Raw genomic sequence first — 7,370 nt, forward strand, 5'->3', positions numbered from 1 at the left:
TATTACCACAAAATCGTTAGGCACTCAATGAATTTAATAAATGTCGGTGTAAGCAAATAATATTCAACAAATTCAATGTGGCAAAGTAGTCGGAAATATAAGCAGTGAAAAGCTGAAAAGTTGCTATCAGTATTTGTGTGTGTATATATATGTATGTATGTATTTATGTATATCGATTTGCATGTGTATATGTAAGCGACTATACGAGGAACGTTCTATAAGTACACATAAGTACTTTACGAAAAATTAACAAATACAGGGGCCAGCAAAGCTAAAAAAAAAAAATAAATAAATAAAAGACAAAACTTAATAAATAAATAACAAATAATAAAAAATAAAAAATAAACATAAAAATCTGGATAAAAATAAAACAAAAACATGTAAAATGTAATTAGAACAAAAAACCCCGAGTAATAAGTTTCGAAACAATCCGATAAGACTTAAATTTTTGTAAACGAAAGACAAGAGATTAAGGGAACGATTTTGAGTTGAAAAAATAATACTTCAACCCAAAAAGCACGCACTTATTGAGCCAATCTCGTATGTCGATTGTTTTCCTATATGTATGTATGTTCGTCATTATTTGGTAATTAGGACACTTATAGATAGATATACATTGTTAAGTTAATTTTCCTATTTATAGGCCATCGTAATTAGTAAAAGCGTATGACTTGACCAAAGACGGTCGTTATTTTTCTTGAACAGCCTTTGCTTAACCCTCGTATAAGCAACTATTATGGGTATAGTGGCATTGACAGCCTACCGATTTCACATACATACATACATATTTAAAATAAATAAAATTACTTTGGCTTTAACAAATCAAATTAATGCCAGGCACTCGAAAACATTTAATAGCCGCTCATAAAATATTTCAATTGCCTTAAAAGTATATGTACGCACATTTCTACAAATAAAGTAGTGAAATTGAAAGCATGCAGTTTTATGTACATATGTATATATGTATATATATGTATGTCTATGCATGTTTGAGGAAATTAATTTAATTTTCAATTTGAATATAAAGCTTTATCACATTGCAGACAAATTTGCTTTAAAGTTGGTAGACTTTAACCAAAAGTGTAGTGCGGCTCTATAGCTACATACATACATATATGCATTCAATGCATGCACATGTGCATACATACATATATGCAAATTATAAACTTAGTTGTTGCTCGATTGTTTGTTTAATATTTGATTAAACATAATGCGGCTTAACACACAAATTGTGCCATGTACTCGCACATACTTACTTGTAATTTGGGCCAGTTAAACAAGAAATTTTCATAATTAATGTGAGCAGCTTGCCTCTAAGTAATCACCATGCAACTTAGGGCACAACCTATATATGTACGTAACCTACGTAGATACATATGTATGTACACTTTTGAGGCAGAATTTATACCTAAAAGATTTCCAAAGTTTAATTACGGCCATTTTAAGTGTACACATTTGTTTAACTATTTGCTTGCATTTGTCTATTTGTTTACCTAAATTTTGTACATATTAATATTACATATTTCATAATTTTGCCTAAGGTGTTGTCTTTTTTAGGTAAGGTAAATATTTATGATGACAGCTATGTATGTATGTATGTTTGTATATATGTAAGTACATGTGTATGTACATTGGAAATTTACAAAATTTTGTCATTTTTAGAACATTTAAACGAAAAATTTTTACTCACTATTTTTATAAATAAGAAGCATCTTTGATACGAATACGCATGATAACACACAATAACGCAAATAAAAATATAAATATGGTTTTGTAGAAATAAAAATTTTGTTTATTATATAAAGTTGGCCGCAAATTTTCTTAAAAAATATGCAATTGTCTTTAAAATTCATGGGCTGAGGTAATGCAAATATTTTTAGTGTAGTACTGAATGATCAAAAGTGTATTCATTCAACCAAGATTAACAATCAAGTTGGTTGCGAATGGCTATGTTACATTCACATTCTCTTTGTGATTTTTCCATTTCGTTCTCAGTCAAATAGTTCCTGAGACTTTAGTTCGCAAATGATTCATCGGGAGAAAGTCCCTTAGGCTTTTGTTCCCATTTTGAACTTTTCGAGAACGCTCCGGAGACTTGTGTTCCCATTTTGTTCTCTAAGAATCGCTCGCCAAATTACCGTTCGCATTTTGTTCTCTTTAAAAACGTTCCACAAGGTTTTGTTCTTATATAGTTCCCGTTAAGAACGGTGTCGGAAGTTTTGTTCTCATTTTCGTTATTTTCAAAACATTCCCGAAGGTTTTGTTCTCAATTCGGTTTGAGTTTCTAAACGTTCTTGGGAAGAAAAAACTACAAGAACGACATTTAGTTTCGATCAATGCTTTTGTTCTCGGTCCCTGCAATACACCTACTGATGAAACTACCCTATAAACATTCGGACTCAATTTAGAGTCAGAAAAGTGTCGAAATTCTGACTTGTAACCCTCATTATGAGCTCAGAAAAGAGTCACAAAAGATCATATTTCCTTTCTTAGAGTCTGAAATTTTAAAAACCATTATCTTATAAATAAAAATAAGTGCACGTTTTTGGTGTGAGCCCATAACTTGAGAACGACTTCACCGAAATCAACCAAATTTATGTAGCATATGGGATCTATCATGCAGATGGTTTATGCGAAGTTTTCCCGAGTTCGGAAAAGGGGGCGTCGCACCACCCATACTAACTAAAATATAAAAATAAGTGCACGTTTTTGGTGTGAGCTCATAACTTGAGAACGACTTCACCGAATTCAACCAAATTTATGTAGCATATTGGATCTATCATGCAGATGGTTTATGTGAAGTTTTCCTGAATTCATAAAAGGGGGTGTGGCACCTCCCATACTAACTAACATTTTTATGTTGTATATCTCTTAAAATATTTGTGGTAGAGTACTGAAAATTGGTATAGAGGTACATCAAATAATTCCATACTCATGGAGAAAAATGGGCGGTATTGGAAAAGAGGGCGTGGCACCTCACATCTTATACACAAAAAATAAGTGCAAGATTTCAACCAAATTTATACGGCATAGTCGGGCTATTATGCAGATGGTTTGTGTTAAGTTTCCCCGAATTCGGAAAAGGGGGCGTGGCACCACCCATACTAACATAAATGTTCATCTGGTATATCTCTTGAAATACTTGTGGTAGATTATTGAAATTGGTAGCTATACGTGGCCTGTCAAGAGTTGGCATTCCAAATAGTTTATTTATTCATACCGAAGATGGAAAACAAAAAAAAAATGTTGTATATCCAAATGTGTTGGATTAAGATTTAAAATAAAGAATCCAAAATTTTGAAATAAAACAGATGATAAATTTTCTTATAGAAAAATTCCAGGATTTTTCATTCATTTTTCAATATTTGGTGTAGAGAAGCACACCGGGGTACCGCGAGTTCTTTATAATTATGATTACTACCTTTTACTTCTACGTGAACTTTGTTACTTTCGTTCAACTCAGAATTTATGACATCAAAAGAGTCCGAAATGAGTCAGTCCGGTTGACTGGTCTAAGAATCATATTTATGACGAAAGAAAGACTCATTTTAGACTCATAAATTCTGAGCACTGAGAAAATTTTTTAAGGGGTAGGGCCAAATACGTATACATATGTATGTACTTATATGTGTGTAGTAAAACTGTGTTATTCCTAACGTCAAGATTTTTAAAGAGTTTGAAATTTCATAGATACATAGCAGCAAATTAAAAAGTTTTTTTAACAATTCAGTGTAATATAAAATGTAAGTACCAACTGAAAGAGAAAATTCTGCAAAATTAAAAACAAAATTTATTCACAAGGACGAATGAAGATTGAAAATGGCCTTTTAATAATTTTTATTTTTTTTAAGTTAGTAAAGTTAGGAGGACGAAATTCGAGGATTTAATCGTATTAGTCTTTAATATAAAATTTTTTCTAAAATGAGTATTGCAAATTTTCAAGTACCTACCTACATACATATATTCAAGGACTAAAATTTAGAATAACACTTTCAATACCTATTCGGCTTTTATTTGATACCAATAATTTCAAAGTCCTTTTATAAAAAAGGCCTGACGTCAGACAGAAAAACTAAAACGCAGTTTTACTACATACATACATTGGGCGCTAGTTTCGCGAATATATTAATTTTTTTCTATTTTTGTGTAAAATTTACTGTCCAGGTGATGTCAGATACTTTCGGTTTCGCATAAACTTGATATCTCAAAGCAAATAATTTCTATCGAAATCACCTAAATCTCACTCCGAAAAAATATTTTGCTGTATTTAATTTAAAGTAATATAAGTATATCTATTTGTATGCATGAACATAGGATACATATGTATGTATGTATATATATTTTGCTCTTAGCAAGAACACTTACTTATGTATGTAAAAAAGTAAAATTTCCACACCGAATGTCGCAATTAGGTATCCGCCGAAAAGCATTGACATGTGATAAAAGCAACACTGCAACAGGACACAATCAACGCGACACCATTTTTTTTTGCATTTCATCGCGTAGTATCCTAATTTTTTTTTTGCGAAATTTTTTTCAGAGAACGCAATTCTACAGCAGTTAAACGTTATTGAAAAAAACATTGGCAATATTGTTTTATAACAACGAGTAACGGTTCGAAAGAATGTATAAAAACATATGTATGCGAAACTGTGAATATATGCATACATATGTTCATAGCTATGTTCGTATATCGTATTTATTTATTTTTATGCGGTATACACATAAACAAATCGGCATGTGTTTTGCCTGTAAGTTGAACGTTACGTGTGATTGGCAAACTTCAAAGAAAAAACTCAAATAACAATCAAATTACAGTGCAAGCATACAAACGCGTGCGTGTGGGGGGGGGGGGGGACACCTGCAGGGCTAAAAAACTTGTCCTTAATACATACTTACATACATAAATACGGGTATGTTTGTGTGTGTAGAAATAGGGATGAGCATGCAATTTCACCAGCTGTGTACACACGTTTGTATATTAGGGTGGTCCAAGAATAGTAAAGTCGGAATTGTAATGCTCTCATCCCCTAGGATTGTTCTATATCGAAAAAAGTACACCCTTATTTTTTTATTTTGAAATCAAAAAATATTTAGAGGTCGCTCAAAGCGCTCAACTTTTCGTAGAAATGGTATGGAATCCTTGAAAATCAATATTTTTCGATCGGAAAAGTCTGGTTCTCTTCAGAAGACTTTCTATAATAGTACCCAATTGTTTATTTAACCATTTTTTTTTTTACTATCGACTTTTTATTGGTCCGCTCATTGCATTTTTCGGTGTTTTTTGCGGACCTATAAATTATAGTTGCGAACAAAAAATGGTTAATTAAACAATTGGGTATTATTATTGGGAATCTCCTGCAGACAAACAGATTTTTCCGATAGAAAAATATTAATTATTAAAAATCCTATACCATTTCTACGAAAAGTTGTTTTTTTCCCCATACAAAATACATGGAAAAGTTTGGGCGCTTTGAGCGACCTCTAAATATTTTTTGATTTCAAAATAAAAAAGAGGGAAACATTTTTTTTTGGACCACCCTATTGTACATACTTACTATAAGATACATATGAGCATTAAGGTCATTGAATTTTGAACTTTATATTTGTACAAAAGTAGCTTAGGGCCGCGGACAATTTTACTTGAATTCGGCAGTTCACGGGCCATTTTCGGTAAAGTTATTTTCAATATTAAAAGTGGTTTTCAAATTCAGCAATCAAAAATTCATATGTAATGAAAAATTGCCCTACCTTTTTTTTAAGTTGCCATGGCGGCCGCTGTGGTGTGGTGGTTAGCAGTGCGCGCCACCATTTCGCAAGGCCTGGGTTCGAGCCCAGTTCAACCCAACAACAAAAAATTAAAAAAAAACAGAAAATATTTTCTCTAATAGCGGTCGCCTCTCGGCAGGCAATGGCAAACTTCCAGGTGTATTTCTGTCATGAAAAACAGCTTCTCAAAGAGAGCTCGTCAATTTATTTGTATGAAAAAAAAAAAATTGCGGAATACCTTCCGCATAAAAAATTCCCAAAAATCAACGGCAAAATGTTTCTAAGAAATCTAGGTTAAAACCTTAAAATTTTGATGATACTTCGTCGAATTTTTCTAATTTTTGTACAGACAAAATAGCCAAAGAATACTAAAATGTCACTTCGCTATTTATATTTTCGCCACTGTTTATATGTACATATGTTCTTTGCAATTTTGTATTGGTTTTTTTCCTTATACATCTTTATGTTTGTACATATTTATGTACACTCTATCCAGCATTTTTATATATAGATTCATATATGTAAATCTCGAAATATCAACATCCATTGGCATTTAATTGACAGTCGAGGTAGAAAATATTGCCAAAACAAACAAATACCAACAAACGATCGCTTGATGGCAAAAACTGTAATGTTTGCTCGTGGTAGCCATACCAGTTATTTTTTTTTTTTACATTTAATTTCAATAGGTAAATTTTTTGCTTACAAACTTTTTTAGTTGTATTTTTTTCTTCTTCTTAATTTATTAACCCATAGAGGCACATGTTACGACAGCAAGGTAAATTGGTTTGTGAAAATAAACATATGCGTCAGAGTCAGAGGCCTGTGAAAAGTTACATTTCTGTATTATTGCATACGTGCTCTATCGATTTTCCCAGTTTTTTATTGTCTTTTTTTTTGTAATTTCACATCAGCTTTGACATTTATGTGACATTAATTTTTATTGGTTTGTATGTCTGTAACTTTGTTCACCGATTTTTTGTTTTTGCTTGCAAAGCTGTAGATTATGCCGAGCAAAATTTATGAAAATAATTAAGTTACGTAAAAAGCGCGTAAAAACGTCAATAAATTTAAAATAAAAACGAGGACTTTAAATCTTTTGTAAGAGGCGAGTATTCATATATCTACGTATGATTCAATAATGAAAGGTCGTGTAAGAAAAATTTTCTGTCGCTCTAATTTTATCAATGACACTCCCACCCTAAAGAGGCGGAATTTCCTTAAATGCTTTTCATTCTTCCTGAGTTCGACCAGCACGAAACGTTAATCGTGACTGTATTAGCCAATGTTTGATATTCTAATCGACGCCATAATGACTCCCGAACAATAAGTGCCAGTTTTCCAATGCCAGGCTGTGATTTAAACTTAGACTAATTGCTCGAGCTGGTCAAGCAAAAAATCAGTTTACGTGATCTAAGTTTAAATTTGCACTGAAAAATTGGTCAAAAAGTGCAACATCAAAGAAGTCACGTTACAATATTAGAAGCAATCGAGTCATAACCGCGAAAGAAAAGTAAGCGCCAAATGTTTTTATTCGGTGTCTTTTTTATCAAAGTTATATAATTTTTCCACAAACAAATAATTTCTTCATATCCATCAAC

This window comes from Rhagoletis pomonella, unplaced genomic scaffold, assembly GCF_013731165.1.
Source record: "Rhagoletis pomonella isolate Grant_MI unplaced genomic scaffold, Rhpom_1.0 Rhpom_scaffold_00007, whole genome shotgun sequence".
Lineage (NCBI taxonomy): Eukaryota > Metazoa > Arthropoda > Insecta > Diptera > Tephritidae > Rhagoletis > Rhagoletis pomonella.